We start from the raw sequence: 24,144 nt of genomic DNA, 5'->3' as shown, positions 1-24,144 counted from the left end.
GGTACTGTTGGACCTAATGGCCCTAGATTCTCCCCTATCACGGGGAGCTCCCTCTGCATCCAGATCACAGCTGGAGGCCCTGGCCCTGGATTGTTGGGAGTCTCAGTCTCGGAGGCAGAAGGGAGCAGTCTCAGCTGTCCCACCCAGCCTGAATTCTCGAGGGCAGGCAGAAGGCGCCCCCTACCCCCGCTCTGGAACCCCTTCCTGGAGACAGAGGCCGAGCTGGCACCTTGTCTGGAGGGGCTGGCTGTGGGGCTCAGGTGCTCTCTCCTGCCTGACTGCACGGCAGGCTGATTGTGCTCCTCAGGCGGGGTGGGGGAGGCTCATGCACTGAAGCCCGCTTGTGGCCCCCCAAGTGCTGTCTGGGCCTCACAGCCTGAGACTGGGTCTCCCGGCCCTCTAGTCAGGTCAGCCCTGGGGCCACAATGGGTCAGCTCTGAAGCACTGTCGCTCACAAAGCTAACCAAACGTGAGATTGCTCGGATGGGCATCTCCTCTCTGTGCACCCCTCCTGGCGGCCAGCCACAGGCACCTCCCACTCCTACCAGGGTCCTGCTCTGCCATCGCCTGACCTGGTGGTTGACGGCGGTCACAAAGCCAGTATCCATGGCTCCCTCATCACCATTGACAAGGGCCGGATGTCTCTGTGGAGGCCTCAGCCCCTGGTCCCTGGGAGGGGGATCTGGCTCTCTCTGCATCCAGTGGGAGAGCTGGATAGCCCAGTGGGAGGTGGTCCCTCCCCAGACTCAGCCATGGGGTCCAGTGGGCAGGGCTGGGGCTTATGCATGAGTGTGCGAGTGTGAGCGGAGGGGACCTCCCAGGGTTGGAGTCAGCAGTGAGAGGTGAGCCAAGCCCCTGGGTATCAGGAGTCCACTGGAGGAAGAGCCAGGGCCAATAGGAGGGAGTTATGATGAGGGCTGGGCAAGTTTTACTCAATGAAAGAGAGGACTTTGCACTAACTAGAAGTATCAAATAGTAGCACAGACTGCTACTATAGGTAGTGAGGTCCCCATCAGTGAAGGCATTCATTCATTCATTCATTCAACACACATTGATTGTCTACCTTAGGAAGGCAATATACCATGTGGCTCTCAGCTCTAGAATCTCACAGATGTGTGGTCAACTCCCAGCTCTGCCACTTACTACTCCATCGTCTGTGGCAAGTTCTCTGTGCCTCAGTTGCCGCACCTGCAAAACAAGAATGATAACAGTTCCTTACCTGTCACGGTGGGGAGACTGTAGAGTCTCAGCCCCGTGCCTAGCACCAGCTAAACACAAGCGTGTGCATGTGTAATTGTGCAGGGGCTAGCACCTCTATTTTATAGATGAGTTCAATAAACTCCCCACTGCTCAGTCTGAGTCGGGATTTGAACCCAAGTCGGTCTCATTCCAAAGCCTGTGGTCCTCCCCCTGGACTATAAGGCTAGGCCCAGTTAGCTCTTCAAATCTGAGGCCAAGGGATTATATCTAGAATATATAAAGAACACTTACAATGCAATAATAAAAAGACAAATAACCCAATTAAAAAATGGGCAAAGTATCTGAATATGTATTTCTCCAATGAAGATATACACATGGCCAATAAACAAATGAAAAGATGGTCACCATCACTAGTTATCAGAGAAATGCAAATCCAAACCACGATGAGAGACTACTTCACACCCAGTAGGATGGTGATAATCAAAAAGACAGACAATAACAAGTGTTGTCGAGGAGGTGGAGAAACCACACTGTTGGTGGGAAGGAAAGATGGTGCAGCCACTTTGGAAAACAGTCTGGCAGTTCCTCAAATCGTTAAATACTGAGTTAGAATATGACCCACCAATACCACTCCTAGGTATATACCCAAGAGAATTGAAAACACACAGACACACACAGAAAAACTAGTATGCTGATGTTAAAGCAGCGTGACTCATAATAGCCAAAAGGTGGAAAAACCCAGTTGTTCACCAACTGACAAATAGATAAACAAAAGGTGGTCTATCCATGCAATATTACTGCTCAGCCATAGAAAGGAATGAAGTGCTGACACAGGCTACAACGTGGATGAACCTTGGAAACATTAGGCTAAGTGAAAGAAGTCGATCACAGATGATATAATTCTGTTCCTACAAATGTCCAGAATAAGCAAATCTGTAGAGACAGAAAGTAGATTAGCAGTTGCTTAGGGACAGGGTAGGGCTGGAGGAACACAGGGGGGATGGTTAAGGGTATGGGTTTCTTCCTGAGATGATGAAAATGTTCTAAACTAAGCTGTAGTGATGGTCACAAGGGTTTGTGAATATATGAAAAATCGCTGAATTGTACACTTTAAACAGGTGAATTTTACAGTACGTGAGTTGTATCTCAATAAAGCTGTTAAAAAAAGAGAAATAAACCCATAGAAAAAAATCTGAGGCTGAGGGGCAAGGTAGGGGTAGAGACAGAGACTGGGGATTCGCTAGTGGAGATCACGAGGTGACCTTGCCCAGGAGGATTTCCCACGGGGTGGATGGGTGGATGCAACCTGGAGCGACACCAGGGGCAGAGGTGCTGCTCAGGCAGGCGCGCTCCTGGGAGGGGTCAGGGAGGGGTGCTGACCTGGTGACCTCCGACAGCCCTCAGATCCTCTGGCGGGTGAGGCTGGTCAGTGTTGGGGTGGGGGAGTTGGGGTTCTGATGAGGTGCCTGTAGCTCCAAGAAGCAGCGACCCTGCCCTCCCGTCTACCTCCAGACGGAGGCCATCACACCACCGATATGACCTGGCACAGAGGGACAGAACTCCACCCAAGCAGAGTCCCCTCGGGTGGAGCACGGGTGGTGGGAGCACAAGTTTGGAGGAGGTGGACCTCTCTGATGGCAGGCTCCTTATCAGTAGTCTGGGGTGGCAGTTTCTCCCTCACTGGGTTGCCCAGTGTGAAATCAGATGCTGTGTTCAAAGCACCTGGAGAGAGTTCAAATGATGGGGGAAGCTGATCTGTGTCGGTCTTTGCATCCACCCTGTGAGTAGATGGGACACGGGTTACTGTGCTCGGTTTACAGGGGAAGAAACAGAGAGGCCATGTGTCTTGGTGACTCCCCAAAGGGCACATAACTGAGAGGGGCAGAATGGGACCCTGCCTCCAATGATGCCCACTGCACTCCCCTCCTGCCTTGCACCTGACAACGCAGCAGGGCTGACACCTGGCCAAGTGCCGTCCACAGATACTCCCATTTCCCCTTCAGGAAAACCTTATGCATAAGCAGGATGGGTATCATTCACCCCGTCTTACAGGTGAGAAAATCGAGTCAGGGATGGGTCTTTGAATATCGTTCAGAGCACCTTGCCTCCTGCTGGCTTTAGAGCAGCCACACCCATGATCCTGGAGCCTTCTAGACTTCAGATGCTGCAGATCAAAGGCCTGGTGATGAAAGCGGAGTGCTGGATAGGTGCTGAGGGGGAAGAGGCCATATAGGCTGGGGGGCGTGTCTGTGCAACGCCCAGGGTGGGTGGCTGCAGCAGCCCCTTCCATGGGCGCCTCCGTCCCTCCCCGCTCCTGTGGGGAGGAAGGAGACTGGAGGCTTCTCCGCCCAGGGAGGGTGGCGGCGTATCAAACGGGAATCGCGCAGGCACTGTTGATAAATAGCAGGTCGCCCTGCGACCGCTGGCTCACAGGATTAATCTAAATGCACACAGACGCAGCTGGGCAAAATCAAAACACGGAGCCCGGGCTAAGTGAACCACTTAATGTGGGGCCCTCGGCGCTTCGGGACGCGCCACCTGACTGGCTGGCCCACCACAGGGGTGAGGATGGCAGGAGGAGGCTGTGTGATTCCCATGTGGGGCATGGGGGCCACGGGGGCCACGGGGACCCCGGAGGAGGGTCAGGGCACCCAGGCAGCCATCAAGGGAGCCTGGCAGTCTCTGAGGGTCCGCAGCGGCAGCTGGGTGGGTACGTCCTGGAAGACAGGCAGCTGCCATGCTCTGAAGAAGTGGGAGAGGCCCCGAATGCTCCTGTGGTCTGCGCTCCCACTCAGCAGTCCCACCCATGGGGGGGGGGGTCTCATCCCAGGGCAGGCTAGCCCAAGACAGTCACACACAGGGGAAGCCAGGTCTGCAGGTAGGTCTGCCTAGTGGTCTGGCATCCTGGGCCGCATTGAGGCCTCCACCATGAGTGAAGGGAGGGGAACACTACCCACATAACCACATTCAGTCCCCACTATGGCTGTTATAACCCCACTTTACAGTGGAGGAAACTGAGGCAGAGCTAGGTTTCAGATCAGTGGGATCTGGAGCCCGTGCTCCAGGTACTGCCCTAAGCTTCCTCCCAAATCATGGCTTTGGGGGGAAGCCAATCTTCTGTCCTGTGCCTGCCTTGGGCTCAGGTCAGCTCTAAGCCCAAGGTCAGAGCAGAAGCCTCTTAACTTCCAGGGTCTAGGTCCCTGCTTCCCTCTGCTTCAGCTCAAGACACCCATCACCTTGGTGATGTCCTCTGACTGTGATGCCAGCTGTTGTGGGCTCGGAAGCCCCTGGGGAGGGGACTCCAGGGGAAAATGAGAAAGGCCATAGAAATGACTTCCTGGACCCCTTAAACTGGGAGAGAATTAGGGGGTCACCGTTCCTATCTCTTGGCCTCTAGAGTGGCAAGCAAACCAGGGGCAGAGCTCCTCCCTTTCCTGAAATCTCAGGAATGATAAACCCAATTGCTGACGTTAATTGAACACTTATTCTGTGCTAGGAGCTTGGCTAAGCCCTTTGAACCCATGACCTCTCCTAAAGTGTCCCAACCACCCTCGGGGTTTGATCACCTCCGTTATGGCAGGGAAGTAGCTGAGGCCACTCCACTGGAAGTGGCACATTTGGGAGCCAGACTAGGACCCCAAAGTCCTGTGACAGCCCACCCTCCCAGGATTGGGATGTTTCCTGGTTCTTAAGGGGCAGGCAGTGGAAAGGGAGAGGGTGGGTCTAGAATCATGAGGTTTTAGGTTCCTTTCTCCCAACCACCTGGTTCCGTGGCCTGGGGCAGCTCCTTGCCTCTTTGAACTGGAAATTCCTGGCTAATGGGACAGGGGAAAGCTCTCCGCCTTACCTGCATTACTCCATTGTTGTGGGAATCAATGAGAAAAACATACATGACTAGTTTTCCTGCTGTGAGGTTCTACGTAAACATTAGTTATTACTCCACACCCCAGAGCAGGCACCTTCCTGAGCTCCGTGTGGCTTTTTTTTTAACTACTACTGTTAGGAATGGTAATTACTGACAACGCTCCTGTTGCTGATCCAGCACCTCTGCAGGGGGTCCTCACTGCACCTGGGGATATAATCAGTCTCTGCACAGGACCTAAGAGGAGGGGTTAGTGCTCCCCATTTTGCAGTGGGGTAAACTGAGGCCCCTAGCAAGAACAGAGAGCTGCCCAAGGTCCCCAGCCCTCCAGAGGAATGTTCTGGCTTAGGATCTGGGGTTTCTGCTTCTCCTCCCTCCCTCGGGGAGGGCTCCCAGGAGCTCAGGAGAGTGATTTATGGCAGAACTGCAGGTGAGTGCTGTGTCAGCGCTTCTGCCCCCTCCCACCTTCCCACTCTGGTCTCCGCCTCCCTTCCTCTGCCTTCTCACCCCTGCCTCTCCGAAGGCTGCCGCTCTCCTTCCACTGGCTCTCCCCTCCCCGAGTTGCCCAAGGCTTGGGCCCTAATTTCAGCTCCTTTCTGGGGCTGAGGAGCTCATGCTGAGCTGTCACGAGTGGCTGGAAAATTTGAGGGTCGGCGGGCAGGTAGGGGAAAGCAGGACAGAGGAGCTCCCTCTGCCCTGGGCAGGTGCAACCTCTGTCGTCCCAGGTCATCTTCCCTGATGCCCTTTATGAAAAAGGCAGAAAGGCGACCTGGAGGCAGGAAGGCAAGTCACTTGCTTGCGTTCGCTGGCAGAGTCAGCTCGGAGCCTCGGTCTGTGAAACGCCCTAGCCCGAGTGTTCCCCCGTCCCCAGGATTGTTAAATCCTGGACACCAGGACAGCGGACAGAGCGGCACCACTCAGGGCCACGCAGACCCCCGTGAGGAAGTCCTGGTGTTTTACCACCAACCGCAAATCGCAAGCTATAGCAACCCAGATTCTGAGTCCTACTGGGAAGGAAAATCCAGGGGTAGCTAGCTTCTGGACTGAGGAGTCGGGGACAGGAGGCTAGAAGCCAACATAGGATCCTTCGTGCCAAGCTTTCATCAGGGCTGGTGAAGCAGGAGAGACCAGGACTTCTGGGAAGGCCAAGAGGGTCTGCAAGTCAGTGCTCCCCAGGCAAACAGGCAGATCGTTGAATGGTTAACAACAACAACAATCAGCCAAATAGTACATTTATGAAAGCCGAGAATTCACCGTATCATTAACACATTTTTTTTTAACATGGAGAAAACAGAAACTTAGAGAGGTTCTTTAACTTGCCCAAGGTCACACAGCTAATGGATTCAGAAAAGGCAGCTGTGGGCTGGGTGGGTTCTCCCCGCTGTGCACAGAAGCTGGAGTGTGGCCACTCTCTGTGCTGTCGTGTGGGCTGTACTCCCTGCCGCCCTGGCCCTTCACAGCATCCAGAACCTTCGGAGGCCTCTCTGCCCTGAGCTTCTGAGCTGCACCGAATTCAGAGTGACCACACCCAAGGCCACGGCTCGGCCTCCCTGGTTGTTCAGGACTGCGTGCTGCTCCTCCCTCTGTGTCCAGGACGTGGGTGGGCCTGGGGAGGCTGGGAGGGCCTGGCTTTGCTACCATAACTCTCTTTTCTGGGACCCAGAGGAGCAAGTGGGCATCTTGGAGGCATGCTGAGTAGAGAAGGAACTTGGGGAACTGAAGCAGGACCCTGAGGACTTAAGGGGACAAGGGGCTGTGCCGGGGGGAGAATAAGTCCTGAATGGCACTGTGATCTCTGGGTCGCCTGCTCCTGCCTCTCAACCCCTCTCTTGGTCCTTCCCTAAGTTCTGGGACAATGAACACTAGTGCATTGGGCCAATGGGGCCAGACACTCCGCCTGACTCCCCCTGGCCTGATCCCCCTGTGCTGACTCTGGGCAAGCCCAGCCGAGGAGGCTGGCACTGGCACATCTTCCATCCTGTGGACAAACTTGTTTACATTGACTGACGTATGATTTGAAGCTAATTTGTTAACCAGCCACAGCTATGCAACTTGGGTGTGGCTGCCTCCACATGAAGACCCACCAAGATCCCATTCTGAGAGGCTGGCCCAGGCAGGCTGGCGGAGCCAGTGATGGCGATGGGGCATGGGCTTAAATGTCCCTCACACCCACAACCTCTACAGCCCTCCTGCCCTTGGATGAAACTTCCTCTGGCTCTCTCAGATTTCCACCACCCTCCCCTTACCCCATGCCAGACACACTTCCCTGAAGCCACCCTCGCTCTAGGACATCAGCTGCCAGGTGCCTTGGGCAACTCACTTCACCCTCTGTGCCTCAGTTTCCCCATTTTTGGGTATAGGCAGCCACTGGATCTCACAGCTGGGGAGATGGGTGGTGTCTGTGAAAGTACCACACTGTCAGTGGCGTGCTAGAGTTGGCTTGTCTCGGCTCATGCGAGTCGATTATCAAACTTTCAGTGATTTTGTGAAGCTTGTTGATAAACACAGCCATTATTAAAAATTAAATTATATAAACTTACAATTAAGTAAGTTATATTAAACACAAAGGTGACAAATACTCAAAACTTTTTACTTAGTTATTTCACTACATGTTATTGTTACGTATGCTCTTGAGGTTATTTACATAGATTTATCTGTATGTTGGAAATTCTGTGTAATGGCTCACCGTTAAGCAACTCTTCTCAAATCCACTTGCGATAATGTCCCCTTGGTAGCTTGAAATCAACCAGAGTAGGGGAATTCACAACATGGAAATTGGCAAATACTGTAAATCAGGAATCCATTTATTGTTTTGTTATTTGTTTAGACTTAAAACAGTGATGGAGAAAATCTTAATAATGCAGATTAAACTTAAAAGTGTCTTGTATGTGTAGCTATTCCATTGTAAATAGCAGAAAAAATTGAGGAAATTTTCTTGCAGTAATTGAAAACTATTATCTGATGCAGCAAAGAAGTCACTCCCATCACTGACAAATGGAAGAAGTTCCAACAAACGTCTTGGTTGTCTCACTTCCTTTTACCCATTAATGTAAATGCAAATATCCACTGACATGCGTGTGGGAGCAACACTCATTTGTCCATTGGAACCATAGGTTGGCTACAGATCAAAGAGTTCTGCAAAAATCAACAGAAGCATTCTGGGAGAACCAATTGGCTATATGGAATTTACAAAAAAGGGTATTGTATATTTTATGATTATTTGAAAAATATATACAACACATCCTTTATATCAGTAAAATCACACACACATACACATACACACACAATTTTTTTCCCAGAGAGTCAGTTGTTGAACATTTACCAGCACACCGCTGTCTCTACTCGTGGGAGAGACCGTTACCCCTTCCTTTTTGCCCCCCACCCCAGCTCTAGGACTTGTGTGGTGTCATCAGCCCTTAGTGGCTGCTCCAGATGTTGGAGAAGAGGCTAGAACTTGGCCTTCTCATCATCCTCCCCAGACCCCTCCACAGAAAGACTATTCCTAGCTTAACCAGCCATTGCTCCCTAGGGCCCAGGGGAGATGGTGTCCTTAGGGCATGTCCCTGGGCAGAGAACAGAAGGACTCAAGACCCTGGAACTTGCCTGCTCTGCTCTGGGAGCTGCCTCCACCTGTTTCCTGACTCCATCTGGAATCTGACCACGGACACCACTTGGGGGGCCACCGTCATCTCTGGCCTGGGTTTTGACAAAAGCCCCCTTACTGGTCTCCCTGCTTCTATCCTTCCCCCTCTCCAGACTGTTCTCAACAGACAGCCAGAGGGATCCTTTTACAACCTCCATCAGACCACGTCCTCCTCTGCCAGGAGCCCTGCCACAGCGCCCTCCTCACGTCTCTACCATGGCTCTGTGTGATCCAGCCTCCTGCTACCTCATCCGCATCTCCTGCCGCCCTGCCCTTCTTTACTCTCACTGTGCCAGCTCTGCAATTTCTTGTGCTCATAGGCCTCTCTCCTCTTAGGGCCTTTGCGCTGGCCGTTCCTCCAAATATCAGCTTGGCTCACTCCTTCACCTCCTTCAAGTCCACTCAAATCTCACCCCCCCACTGATGCCTTCCTTGATTACCTGGTCAACACCATCACCTGCCTCCCCCCCACACACCCAAACTCCCTTACCCCGATCAATTTTTAATTTTTTTCGTCCTATTTCTCACCTTATAATATACTGTCTAATTTCACTATTACGTTTGCAATGGAAGCTGAGTGTCATGAGGGTGGGCATCTCTGTCTCATTCGCTGCTGTACCCAGACTCCAAAAATAGTGCTGCCACAGGGGAGCATCAATAAGTATTTTTGACAAAATGCTTTGGGGGAGAAAGGGCAACTTCTGAGGGGAGTCTGTGAAGAGAGCGGCGAGCACTTCCTTTCTGGGATGACACCGGGATGGGAGGCCTGCCTGCCCCAGCTCGGCCCGGCTTTCCAGCTCATCTCCCTAGCCAGAGCCTGTCTGGGGCCCTGTAGGAGTCAGGATTCTCCAGAGAAACAGAACCAATATATAGAGATGTAGATATACAGATACAGAAAGAGATTTATTACAAGGAATTGGCTCACGTGATCATGGAGGCTGGCAAATCCCGAGACCTGCCATCAGCGAGCTGGACCCAGGGGAGCAGGTGGTACAGTTCCAGTCTGAAAGCTCGTGGGCTTAAGACCCAGGAAGACTGATGTTTCAGTTCAGGTCCAAAGGCAGGACAGAACCAATGCCCCAGCTCAAGCGGTCAGGCAGTGGGAGTTCACTCTTACTCAGCCTTTTTGTTCTATTCAGGCCTTCAACAGATTGGATGAGGCCCACCCATACTAGAGAGGACAATCGGATTTACTCAGTCTACTGACTCAGAAGTTACTCTCCTCCAGAAACACCTGCAGAGACACATCTAGAATAATATTCGATCAAATGTCAGGGCACCTTATAAAGTTAACCATCACAGGCCCTTCACCTGTCCCGGCCCTCAGAGCAGGAGGAGGGCAGACTGAGTGACACATGACCTTCCACCAAGTGGCAATGCTGCTATCAGTATGGCCTCTTAGCACCACGGTTTTCCCCTTCCTGCTCTCCAGGGACCTAGAACCTGAGTGATAAGGAGAGATGAGGCGGCTTAGAACCACCTGTGCGGCCTCCGTTTTCTCACCTGTAATGCAGACTTAACTCAGGATCGCTCATCTCACAGCTGTGAGGCTCAAAGGAGAAAATGCTTTGTCAGAGAGGATGTGTTTTGCAAGCCCCAGGTGTTTGTCTTGTAAGCTGTCTCCCCACTACTCATCTCTGGTACGTTCCTTTCCTTGCCAAGGGAGGGGTCAAGCCCCCTCCTCATTTATTCAGTGTCTCACGTCCTAGGAGAGGAGCAAGGAGCAGGACAGAAGCAGGGCCAGGGTATTTGGAAATGACACAGCCACACATGTGTGTTTGAGAGGCTGGGTGGGAAGCGGTGCCTGCTCCGTCCTGAGCCCTGGACGGAATCATCACACTGCTGGACTTCTCCACCCTCAAGGCATTGTCCGAGGGAGGGGGCCGCACTTCTCAAGGGGGCGGATCAGATGTGACATCAGAGAAGCTTCCTGTCTGGGGGCCGTGGAAGAACAGGTCTGTCCCAGGTGAGTTGCGTGCAGGTGTTCCTGGAAGCAAGGGGATGGAGGGGAGACCTGAGCTCCTGTCTGCCCAAAGACTGTATATTCTCGTTGGTGTTTCCCCACCACCCTTAGCATAGCCCTGTCTCCCGGCCCTGTATGGTTGGGAATCAGAAATGCGAAGACACTTTCCTTTGCCCAGATCTCCTTTCCGGCTCCTCCATCCAGTCACCGGTAGAGACAAAGTTCAGGTGGAAACTCGCCCGGCTGGATTGCCAAGATTGCCGAGGCCGCCCACTGCCTGGCTCCGACGGCTGTTAGGCAAGAGGCAGCACGGATGGCTGTGCCATGAGGATGGGTGCTGAGAGGCACAGGGCGTTCCCAGCACAGGGGCCTATCAGCAGACATATGACTGATGGGAAACGTGCACTGGGGTGGGGAAAAGTAAATAGACAGGAGACAGGAAGGCAGGCAGTCTCTGAACAGTAGAACCTGTGGGCACGCCTCACCCCTGCCCTCTGGGAGTACCACATCCGGATGCCCCTCCTTGGCTACTCTATGCTGGCTTCAGGTCAGAGAGTGGATATGGAGCTGTTTGGTTTCATGACACCATTATGGTGGGGCTGATTCATTCATTCATTCAATCACTCACTTATTCAATAGATATTTATTGATGGTCTATTCTGTGCCTGTATGCTAGCGCTGTTTCAGATGAGGGAATCCAGGTCCCTTCTGTCATGGACATTACAATCTAGTTGGGGAGACAACTGCATAAATGTGAGCAAGTATAAAGAGGAAAACTGGATAGATCTGGGTCTGGGCCTTGGATCTGGCATTTACTAGCTGTGTGACCTTGGGCAAGTTACTTAACTGCTCGGAACCTTTTCTCATCTCTAAAGTCAGGATGATAAGAATAGTGAATTCATGAGGTTGCGAGGATTACTTGAAAGAAAGTAGGTGAAGTACACATTAGAGTGCTGGCTCATAGCAGATGTAGCCATGTATGCATTATTGTTATTATTAACATTGCATATTCAGAAATAGAAGCAGGAGAGGCCTTTCTTTCAGCAAAGTAACACCCTGGAAGAGGTGAGTCCAACACTGTATCTACATAGCATCACAACCTTCAGTTGGTAAAACATCAATTCAGCCAACTCCTGGAGTGTTTGGTCAATAAAGGTTCTAACAACTGACATTTATTTTCCATTGATGGGATAAGGTGGTTGTTTGAATTGGACGAACCACTTGGTTGTTCTAATTGGATGAATCAATTCATTGTTGTGGCATCACGGTGACCCAATCTAAAATTGGTCACAAATTATCCAGGTCTGGGTGTTTTCTCTTTCACAATGAACCTTTTGGCCTGGTTTTGTCTTAATTTTATAATTGTTAAAAATATGTGATTCAGCGTGAGGACAAACACACACACGCACACACAAGCCAGGCCAGCTCATGATGATTCCTGCTGAGTAGGGACCAAGAGAACCCAAACTTTATATTTTGCCAACAGCTTTTACCTCTTCTCAGCCAGTTCTTTTCCATAGCAGAAGCCAAAGAGCCAAACAGCATAGTCGGAATTTGGTCGCTTTCCTGCCAGCCACTGGGCAAGGCTCTGGCTGTTGGCCGCTCTGCTGCCCATTGTGAGACGGCATCCGTTCTGCCTGGCATCGAGAAGGGAGAGCTGGCATTGCCTCGCCTGTAGGTGCTGCAGGAGGAGGCAGAGGATGCTGGTTACTGGCAGGCAAACCTGTTGCCACTAAAACTTGGCACGCCTGGGCGGCTTTAGCAGTCCAGACAGAGAATTAGCACGGAAGAGGAGTCTGCATGGCCACCCCAGTCTGGCTCCTTGTGCTGCCCATGAAAAGATATTTCTTCCTTGGCAGAGAGCTTGGTACTTCTCAGAGGGAAGTTTATGTGAAGGTGGGTAAAGAGGATCCCAGTGTGACTATGACCCCATCATCTTGGGAAGTTCCTGATGGTGCTTTTTGCCTTAAATGTGGGGAACCTACATTTTCTGGGTTTTTCCTGCAGGAGTAATAAATGCCCCTTCTGAGCTCTTGGAAACTGGCAAGTTGGCCATGAAGTGAGGATTTCTCTTGCCTGCTCTGAGAGCATTGTCTCCCATTGTCACCCCAAGCCCTTGATGGAGTCCATAAGGACTCTGCTTTCCTCGGCCAAGAGACAGATGGCTTAGCCGGGGCACCTTTCCTACCACCTGCTGACAGATGGAAAGCACTGCATGTGGAGCCAGGAGACCAGGATTCCAGGGTCAGCACTGCCATTTACAAGCCGTGGGATGTGGACAAGTTGCCTAACTTTCCTGGGCCTCAGTCTGCATCGGCCCCATCTATCCTCGTGAGGACTGAACGTGGTCATGTGGGCGAAAGCAAACTGTGAACTGACAAACCTCAGACACGTGCAGGGTGTTAGACAATGCCCTCCACACGCAGCCCTTCCACCAGACTAGCTCCCTGTAATAATTTTTCTCATTCCATCTTGTTAGAAAGCTGCTTACTTGGATAAAACCCCCAGAAGAAGCAAGCTGCCCCTCCCGGGGGAACCCCAATCCCTCCTGGCCGGTCTGTCTTGATCCAGGAATCTCTCTGCACATGGCCGCTCTCAGCCTGCTGCAGCGCCGGTCCACAGGCAGGCACAGACTTGACGAGGGGCAGGGAGAGCCAGCACAACTGAGGAAACCAAAGATTAGGGATTCTCTTTCTATTCTTTTCTCGGTTTCCTGTTCTGAGATGGGCAAAGAAGCCTGATTTATTTTTGACAAACGTATCTGCATTATGAATTATATTGGGGATGGAATTGCTACATTAAATCAAAGTTAATTCTCGACTTCTGTTCAGGGCGCCATAAATAATCAACTCTAGGGTGAGGTTATGGACTGAAGTCGCCCAAATTATGCTAATGAGGATGATTAAACTTTTGAATTCTAAGTTTCTGTAAGAATAACAATCAGTTATCATTTACATTTCTGCCATGCCGTAGGATTTGCAGCTTTTTCTGAAGCTATTAAATATAAATAACAATACCATTTTTAAAAGCCAAGTTGAGCCCTTTGGGGCATATTCTATTCTCTTTCCTGGTGCTCAGCTCCTGCAGATGTGGCTGGAGGCGGAGGCTGCGAGGCTGAGGCGAGCAGAGATGGAGGGGAGGGGGGACAGAGTGTCACAGGATCTGTGCCTTTGCATCTGTCTTGGAACTGCAAAGGATTTTCAAGTTCTAACAGAGACAATGATTCAATTTCGCATTGGTCCATTTGGTGAGGAATGCCAGGGAGCCCTGTTGAGCTTTAGAAGTGCCACCCCCAGTGAGCGATGACTTCTGAGGAGTTTGAACTTAGGATGGGGTGCCAGTTCTTAGCCTTTTCTGCTGGCATGCCGTGGGTCTTTGGGTCCATTACATTAACTTTCTGTGCTTTGTTGTCCCTCCACAAGCTCTGGGGACCTCTCATAGGATGCCGTGCAGTTCCCTAGTTTAGCTCAAGAAGGGGCAAAAAACTTGGTTGGTTTCCAGCCTCATGTTTAGCCACCTGTTATGAAAGCCCGCCCCAGAGATGCTCATCTCCTGGTGTCAGTGCCGGGCCCAGGCAGCGGCGCTGGTAATGACAGGTCAGCTCTGAGGTTAGGCTGCCGGCTGAGTGGCTATTGTTTATCCCAGTTTCAATTTCATTGTCATGACGACCCACACAAGTCATTGTCCAAGCCGATGCCTCTGCGAGAAGGTGTGTGAGGAATGAGCCTCGTCCTGGCTCGCCTCGCCGGAGGGGTGGACGAGGACCCATCTCTGCACTCGTGAGCTGCTCCTTTCTTTCCTCCATATGTTCGGGGTGATCTTATTTTCTCCACCACTTACGCAGAAATTGGTTTTGAAAAGTGCTTCACGTCAACTGAATTTGGCCCAGAGTGATTGGGGACGTTACTCGGCGGGGATTTCTCCTCCCTGGTCAGCATTCTTGCCAGCCTCCTCCCCCTGCGGGTTTCCAGAACTGCCGTGGCCTCTGGAGGTGGAGGGGGCTGGCTGGTGTGTGGGACATCTGCCTGCTTCACGCTCAGGGCGTCGGAGGGAAGGCCTCTCGAAAGATCTGCTCCGACAGCTTGGTGTGGTGCATCTTAGACGTGAAACCCGCCTTAATGTGTCTTTCCAGTGATGGGTGCCCCTTCCTTGAAAATGTCAAGAGACAGATGGCCGGTGTTTCTGTTTTGCTTGATTGCTCTGAGAAATCCCTGTGTGTGGGGGGCTGTTCAGACACCAGCTCTGGGTGTGAACGTCGGTGAGCTTTGAAAGAATTGCCTTGGCAGAACGGGACTTGTGTCTATTGGATTTCTCTTTTGGGTCTTTGCATATGTTAAGATTCTGAAAGCATACGTTCCTTCGGCTTAGGGAGCCGGCTCAAAAAGGGGGCTATTCGTGCGGGCTCGGTGATGAGTCTTGGGGAGGAGACTTGGCGAGGCTTGCCCATAGCTGAGGGCTCTGAGGCAGGCCCAGCGCTGAGAAGGAATCCTGCCGGTCCCATCAAGCCTCCTGTTGGAGGTGGCTTCCCCTGTGGTTATAGGATCACCTGTTTGGGCCAAATCAACGGCTTCTTTGCCTGAATACATTAATACAGAATTTTCTTTCTCTCTAAGATATTGGGATTGCTTTGCTTGAAAGAGAGGCTGTGAGAGATTGGAGAGCTAATTAAGAGTCTCCAAATCAAGGAAGGTTGTTATGGAGACAGGTGGATCCGCGGCTGTGGGAAATGCTAGGTTAGGCCCCCATGTCTTGGCCCCTCTATTGTCAGGGGTGTGGGACTAAGTTGAGTGGGGCGATGGGAGAGGGCGGAAGGCAACTAGGGAAGTCAGGAGCCGGGAGCTAAGCCAAGCAAACCTGGAGGAGGAGCCCCGTTAGAAGGCGCTCGGATTTGGGGCCTGGGTGACAGAGCGGGTCAAGCTGGGGGCCAGTAGTCTTCACCTTCTTCACCTTCATTCCTTCCACACATCTTTCGGGAGTATTTACACACGCCAGGCACTACTCTAGGTCCTCATGAGTGAGTGGTGAGTGGAACAGACAAAATACCAACCCTAAGAGAGCTTTACTTTCTATTCGGGGAGCCAGGTAATAAGCAGATCATTTAAATACTTAGAGTGTCTGATGGTGATAAGGTCTACATTAGGGGAGGGGCCTAGGGAGGGTGGGTGTTGCAATTTAAAATAAGGTGGTCAGGCGGGCCTTTCTGAGAAGAGGATGCTTCAGTGAAGGACTGAAGGAGTGAGGGCGAGAGCCGCGGGCGTATCTGGGGGAAGATCCAGGCCTTGGGAAGAGTGATCACGGAGCCCGTGGGCTTGAGGAAAGTGGGGCGAGTGGGGGAGGATGGCCTGCATGGCTGGAGCGGGTGATGAAGGGGAGAAACTCAGGGGACGCAGTCTGGGAAGGAACAGGGAGCCGGAGCACACTGGGCTTTGCAGCCCCCAACAGGGTTTCCTAGGTGCACTGGGAGCTACGGGGAGATTTGACAGAGGAGGGATACACTCCACAGGCTCTTATGTGATCCCACTGGCTGCTGGGTTGAGAATATATTGAATTTTCGACGTCGTCAGCTTAGATTAGACCCTTACTCTTTCCTGGTCACTGGACTGAAGAAGGTCTGTGTGATTACCAGATTAAACTCTGCTAGGATTGGAACGTTGCTAGGAAAACAGGGAATTGAATGTGTCAGAAATTTGCACCAATGAGGGAAGGTACAGAGGCTGACGTGGCCCAGTCTAGGTAAGACCCCTGCCTCGTATCCTCACCCTGACTTTAGGGCGCCAACCCCAGCCAGATCTGATATCCAGGCTCCTGCCCTGGTCACATTCATCCAAGCCCTGCGGCTTCTCTTTGTGCTCTGGTGCCCTACAGCCATCTCCTGTCGCTGGTGGTGTGTCTCCACTCTGCCATGCAGAGCCTCCCCCAGGGCTGCTGCTTGGCCGCGCAGGTCTAGATGACAACTCTCTCCTCTGAACTGGAGGAATCTGAGGGGAACCACCCTGTGTCTACCTCAGATCTGTTCAAGGTCCAGGGACTCCAGCTCTTCGATCTTAGGCTGACCGCCATTCCCACTGGAACATCCCAACTCCAGAGGTTAGCAGCACCTTTCGTCTCCCTGGTTTCCTTGGGAGTCTTAATTCAAGAGGCCCGGGGACCCACCCATCAGACCCGAGTGCTCCTCATTGCTTCTTCCATGATCCAGAAGACCAGGAATGTTGGTGATATGCCCCAAGGCCGTGGCCCCCTGTCCAGCCTTCTGCTCTATAAGGGGAAGGACAGATCCACCACTTGAGGTGGTACCTTTCAGTCTCTGTGGGTGGTCCAGCAAATTGGCCATGTGGATCTCAACACCATGAGAGGGGCTGGGCCCATATGACCCAGGGTCCCTCCCCTCTCTGACATTTAACACACCTGCATAATGTCATTTGCTGGTGAATAGGAACTTACTCTCCTGCTTTATAGGGATGGGTCTGGAGATGTATTTAGGGACGCTCCTAACTGAATTTATTCCACACCACTGACAACAAGGCTTTGTGAGTTACTGACTGAGGAGAGATCTGAGCTGGCAGAATCAAAGGAAGTGGGTTTAGGAAAGCATCCAAATTACATTGAGGAAGATCCCGCTGCTGTTCCAAGCAGTCAAATACCCTCTTTTGATTGAATAGGCTTGTTATTAAAAATGCATTTAAAAAAATGAAATTGAAAGCAAATCCCTTCAAATAAGATTTCAGACTTGTCTCAAATCCAGGGGTTTATTTGGAAGTTCCATCGCCTCTCACTCTGTGCAGAGTGGTGCTGGGGAGATCATAGCTCCAGTCTCCGGAGCGTGGTGAATCAGGAAGGTAGATATCACCAGATTTCCTGAAATGGGTGCACAAGACCCCTTGCTTTGTTATTTTCTGGGCTACTTACGTGGGGGAGGGGGTTGGGCCTACACTGTGTTAAATGTCACTCCACAAAAATCCTCATTTCCCTAAGGGCTGAGCCTTGAACTCATGTGGAACCCGTGACTCAGTCGAGTTTCCTGCTGGCCCCCTCAGACTTCTACTCCTCTGTCCACCCCACCCCCTGAACTGGGGCCACGTTGTTGCTCCTATGCGTCAGCGTCAGCGGGATTGCCGCCCTCCCCTCCAGACCGCTGTCCACAGGAAGCTCTTCCCAGCGTGTTAGGAGAAACCCCACACTCCCTCCCTAAGGCCTGTACTCTGCCTTCATCTGCTTCCCCTGGAAGAAAGGGAAGGAGCCAGAGAGGTAGGCTGGCCTGCGGGATAGTGTTAAATTTAATCCTCCTTAATTCCAATTCCACGATGAAAGGCTCACTTTGAGACTTGATTGAGGTGAGTTTAGGTCAAATAAGAGGCGGTTTCATTCAGCCCCACAGTCATTTATTCATCAAACATTCAGAGCCAGGCTCAGAGCTTGGGGCTGGGGGTCAGAGGAACAATACTTGAGCCTGCCCTTTAGGGCAACAAACAGAAACAAATGGGAAATAATGACCATCTATGCAATCAGTTCTGAAGTGAATATGTGTATTGAATGCTGGGAGAACAAATGAGGGGCCGCTCTGACTCTGGGGAGGGGACTCTGGGGCAAGGGGAGCAATGAAGAGGCTGACTCTTGAGTGGAGTTTCAAAGGCTGAGTGGTAGACTCATGGAAATAGAATTACAGAACTCATCACCTCCTCGAGAGATGACTGGCAGGAGCTGTGAAGGGGTTCTGACAGGATTTGCAGAAGGCGGGTGGATATCTTGGGAGGAAGCCAACTATCTATCCAAATATGCATTTATTATGGATATGGACTCCTGGATTCCTACATAGTCAGTGGTTTATAATTCATTATTCTAGTTATTATTTTGGTGTCCAAATTGTCCCAGATTGGGCCAGTGGGAGCCCCTTCAAGGTGGTTCCTCTCTTCTGTGACATGCCCCACATGTCACATTCTTTGAGCAGTTTCTTACTTTATGGCATAATAAGATATTCCGGTCTTGTCTTATACCTACCTTCTCTGCTCCAGTCCCGGAATCAGCCACTTCTTTGAGTCGTCCTGGTTTCTGCTAGTGGGAAATGATATTGGAGACCAAGATCTGGAGGCTAGTTGTGCTCATTGCTATTCAAGTATCTTTGTTGCTTGGCCCTTTCAGTGGTTAGAGCTAGAAAATACATGCAGGTATATACAAATATACATACATAAAAATATGCATATGCATATATACCCCCCCACATACGTATATGTACGTATGCATGGATGTGCACGTAGGTTCTACATGTGCATGCTTTCTGTCTTTACTCTTTCCCTATTCTTATTAATTTAATTTATTTTTGGAATTTGTAGGCTATTGATGTGCTTACAAAAGTCAAAAATATTAAAAAAAAAGATACACTCAGAGAAGTACCACTTCTTCCCATATCCTTTCTACCCCATTTGTCCCAGTCTGTTCAAGCTGCTATAACAGAATACCATAGACTGGGTGGCTTATAAACAACAGAAATATATTTCTCTCATTTCTGGAGGCTGGGAAGTCCAAGATGAAGATGCTGGCAGATTCTAGTTTGATGATGGCCTGCTTACTGGTGCATTGATGGCCTTCTTTTTGCTGTAACCTCACATGGCAGAAGGGGAAAAGAGATCTCTCAGAGTCTCTTCTTTTAGAGCACTAATCCCATTTGTGAGGGCTCCACCCTCATGACCTAATCACCCCAAAGGCCCTACCTCCTAATACCATCACATTGGAGATTACATTTCAACGCATGAATGTTGGGGGACATAAATATTCACTGTATAGCATTCTACCCCTGACACCCACAAATTCATGTCTTTCTCATGTGTGAAATACATTCATCCCATCCCAACAGCTCCAAAAGTCTTAACTTATTCCAGCATCAACTGAAGGTTCAAGTCCAAAGTCTCATCTAAACATTGTCTATGTCCAACATGGGTGAAACTCCAGATATGGTTCATCCTGAGGCAAATTGCTGTCCAGCTGTGAACCTGTGAAGCCATCAAGTTATGTGTTGCTTCCAAAATAAAATGGGACAGGCACAGGATACATTTTCCCATTCTGAAAGGAAGGAAAGAAGGAAGGGGTGACAGGTCCTGAGCGAATCCAAAATGCAGCAGGGCAAACAACGTTAAACCTTAAGGCACAGAACATTCTTCTTTGACTCAGTGTTCTGCCCTCCAGGCCCACTGGGGCAGAGGTCCCATCTATTGTACACACTGGGGCAGGGGTCCTGCCCCTGCAACTTTGTGGGTGCCATGTTCTGGGTGGCCCTGCCCCACTGCTCCACTGGGCATTGCCCTTGTGGGGGCTCTCTGCAGTGACCCTGCCCCTGCAGTGGTTCTCTGTCTGGGCCCTGCTCCCATAGGATGGCTCTCCTGCGATGGGATTCCGAACCTGTGGCTCTGCCAGGTGCCTTAGAAATCTAGGTGAAGAAACCCACACCCCCACAGCTCGTGTACTCAGTATGCAGACCAAACGGTGCCACAGGGAAGCTGCCACAGTTTGCAGGGGGTGCCCTCAAGAGGTGCAGCCACTAGGCTGAGCTGCACCAGGGCCTAAATCGCCTTAGGGGTTAGGGTTCCTTCTTCCATTGTCTTAAGCTGATTGATCTCCTTATCAAATGGTCATTTGGCCACACCTTTAGTGTTCTTTCTCTAACAGGCCTTCTCATTCTTTTCAATATGGATGGGCTAAGAATATTCCAAATTTTTGAATTCTGCTTACCTTTTGGTTAACAATTTTGTGTTTTTTAATTATAATTGATATAGAACAGTGTATTCGTTTTAGGTATACAGCGTAATGATTTGATATATATTTTCATATATATATAGTGAAATGATTACCAGAATAAGTTTATTTAACATCCATCACCATATATAGTTACACATTTCTTTTCTTATGATGAGATTTTTAAGATCTACTCTCTTAGCAACTTTCCAATATGCAACACGGTATATTAACTATAGTCACCATGCTGTACATTACATCCTCAGGACTTGTCTTACAACTGGACGTTTGTACCTCTGATAACCAGCAATCTGTTCTCAGTATCTGTGAGTTTGGTGTTTTGTTTTTTGGGGTTTTTTTTAGATTCCACGTATATGTGAGATCACACAGTATTTGTCTCTCTGTCTGGCTTACTTCACTTAGCATAACGCCCTCAAGGTCTATGTGTTGCTGCGAATGGCAGGATTTCCTTCTGAATAACATTCCATTGTGTGTGTGTATCCAGTTATGCGTTGCTTAATGACAGGGATTGGTTCTGAGAAATGCATTGTGAGGTACTTTTATCACTGTGTGAACATCGTAGAGTGTATTTACGCAAACCTAGATGGTATAGCCTACTACACACCTGGGCTATATAGTACCACTCTTGTGGGACCACTGTCATAATATGCAGATATATATATGTCACATTTTTGTTATGCATTTGTCTGTTGATGGACACTTAGTTGCTTCCATGTCTTGGACATTGTAAATAATGCTGCAATGAACATGGGGCTGTAGATATCTTTTTGAGTGAGTGATTTTGTTTCCTTTGGGGAAATACCCAGAAGTGGAGTTTCTGGATCATATGGCAGTTCTATTTTTAATTTTTTTGGGAAGCTCCATACCGTTTTCCACAATGGCTGCACCAACAATTCTGTCTTTAAATCATTTCTCTCTTCTTGTATTTCTCTATAAACAGTCAAGAGCAACTAGGCCATTCCTTCAACACTTTGCTTAGATATTTCCTCAGCCAAACATCAAGTTTCCTTGCTCACAAGTTCCACCTTCCACAAAATGCTGGGACATGAAGACAATTCAGCCAAGTTCTTTGCTACTTTGTAACAAGGATCTCCTTTTCTTTATTGTCCAGGAATATGTTCTTTATTTCCATCTGGGACCTCATCCGAATGACCTTTACCATCCTTATTTCTACCAACATTCTGTGCGTGATTTCTTAGGTATTCTCTAAGAAGATTGAGGCTTTCTCTACAGCTCTCCTCTTTTTTTTTCTGAGCTCTCAAAAGAATTGCCTTTAATGGTCCACTCAGGGCAATGTAGGCTTTTTCTAGCATGCTCTTCAAACTCTTACAGCCTCTGCCCGTTACCCGGTTCCAAAGCCAGTTCCACATTTTTGGATATTTGTTACAGCAGCACCCCACTTCTTGGTACCAATTTCTGTCTCAGTCTGTTTGGACTACTGTAACAAAATACCACAGACTGAGTGGCTTATAAATAACAGAAATTTATTTCTCACAGTTCTGGAGGAAGGGAAGTCCAAGATCAAGGCCCCAGCAGATTTGGTGTCTGGTGAGAGCCTGCTTCCTGGTTCATAGACTATAGTCTTTTTGCTGTGCCCTTATATGGCAGAAAGGGCAAGAGAGCTCTCTGGGCCTCCTTTCTAAGGGCACTAATCCCATTGAAGAAGGCTCCACCCTCATGACCTAATCACCTCCCAAGGCCCTACTTCCTAATACCATCACCTTGGGGATTGGGTTTCAACATATGAATTCTAGGGGGACACAAATATTCAGTCTATAGCACCATTCCTTCCCACTCTTTGCAGCTAACTAACTTCTCTATTTTCTTATTTATCCTTCCTGTGCTTCTTTTTGTAATCATAAGCTGATACATGTACATTTTCTTATTTTACCTTATTTCTTACACAAAAGATAGCGCACCATATATGCTTTTTTGCACTTTACCTTTTTCAGTCAATAAGATCTGGAAATCACTCCATTTCTGTTCATAGTGATTTCCTCTTTTTTTTTTTTTTTTAATTTGCAGCTGCGTAGTACTGCATGTATGTATCAGAGTATATTCAACCAATTGCCTATAAAGGTCTTTTATTTTTCAAGATGATAACACTCACTGTAGAAACCTTCATCTTTGCTGGCTAAAAGCACATACGTGCAGCAGGACATTCTGAGCATCTTGTCAAAAGCTGGGACTCAGTCCCACCGCCCCCCATTTTGGGGTTGGGTGTTTCTGACAACTGGAGCTGTCCGGCAGTCCCCCTGCCACATGGATGCACTGATTTACGTAAGGGCCAGGGAGCTTTCTGGGGTTGAAAGACAAACCTTGTCTGCTGTGGGGGCCCAGACACAAACACGTTTGATGGATGTAGGGCTGGAGGGAGAAGTGGGAGGGATGAGACCCAAAGGAAAGCAGATAACATGGGAGAAGGACAGAGGTACTCAAAAAGAACCCACCGGCCCCACCCTTCATAGAGGACTGTTGAGGCACCCCATCTTCCTGACCTAGCCCCTTGGCGACATGCGTGTGGCTTGAGATAAAGGGGCTATGCCTGCCCATGAACTGAAATATCTGTAACGGGCGGCTGGTCAGAAATCCCTGCTGTGTGATGGAGTGAGAGGGGTGACTTCTTTGCAAAATCAGAGTTGCCATTGGAGTAGAAGCGAGGGGCGGCTCATTAGAGCCGCACCTGTCCTGGACTGTGACAGCTCTGGTGTGGCCACCGGATGGGGGCCTGGGTGCAGGCTCCCCTCGACCCGGCCAGGGGAGTGGAAGAGCTGCTTGACTAACTGGATGCCATTTGAGGGAGAACCTTTGTATTACTCTCTGTGCTGTGGGCATTTCCCCCTTCACTTTGCAAGGGTGACAGTATCGAGTTTCAGCTTTCCCAGTGGTGGCAAAATCATTGGCAGCGTTCCCAGTTACTGACTTTGGGCTTCACGACGGTGGTAATGGGCTTGACAGTGGCAAGACACTGGCAATAGAATCGAGTCCTAGAAGTGATACTTCTGAGATGCTGCTGGCCTGGGACTTGGGTGGTGGGAGTAGAGAACAAGGCTAGAGTGGCTCATGCCCGCAGGGCACTTCCCTGAAGAGTCTCAGGAATATATGGGAGCCCTGACTCCCTGAAAGACTGCACTTCCTGCTCCCACACAGCTGGGAACTTGGAGCCTCGAGACTCAGTCATTAAGGTGGGTGAGACCACCTTGGTACATCTGGGCTGGGGGAGCCTGTGGCATTCAGGTGGCACTTGTGTAGAGAATCACTGTAGAGACCACTGATCTCCCCCCGCCCCATGCAGCCTGCCTGACATCTGGTCAGCCGGCATCATGTTAATTTGCGTTCGTTCCTGTGCTTCTGTGTGCATGCCTTTTGCCCTTTCTCATGTGCTCGCCCCATCCCCTTGAAGGCAGTGGCTGTCTCTTCACTGTCCCTTCTCCCCACAATGTGCCTCTGAACTCAGAGACAGTCAAGCCCCAGGGTTCACAGATGTCTCCTTTTGCTCATCACCCCTAGTAACAGGTGCTCAGATCAGGGCCTGTGGTCACGGGCTCCAGGGGGCCTGACACCCTAAGTTAGGGAGGTAGGAAATGGAGTACTTGGCTGCTGTGTCCCCTCCTCACAGAGACCCTCCCTGACCTCCCTATGAAAATAACACCGCTGTTGCCACCCACTTTCTTACCCTGGCTTAGCTGTCTTCATAGCGCTTTTCACTCCCATCTTTAGCTGTTTATTTGT

At 50.2% G+C, this 24,144-nt stretch overlaps 1 long non-coding RNA gene across 1 annotated transcript in view; it reads left to right on the top strand.

Moving 5' to 3' along the window:
• Window positions 1-14,348: 14,348 nt before the first annotated feature.
• The window catches only part of LOC103546850 (uncharacterized), a 70,303-nt gene continuing 60,507 nt past the window's right edge, over window positions 14,349-24,144 (top strand). The window contains exon 1 of the long non-coding RNA XR_011540893.1: window positions 14,349-14,447. This is a non-coding gene — a long non-coding RNA (uncharacterized lncRNA). The remainder of the gene's footprint in view (window positions 14,448-24,144) is intronic.

Source organism: Equus przewalskii, chromosome 6, assembly GCF_037783145.1.
Source record: "Equus przewalskii isolate Varuska chromosome 6, EquPr2, whole genome shotgun sequence".
Taxonomy (NCBI): domain Eukaryota; kingdom Metazoa; phylum Chordata; class Mammalia; order Perissodactyla; family Equidae; genus Equus; species Equus przewalskii.
This window is presented reverse-complemented; position numbering and strand designations above follow the sequence as displayed.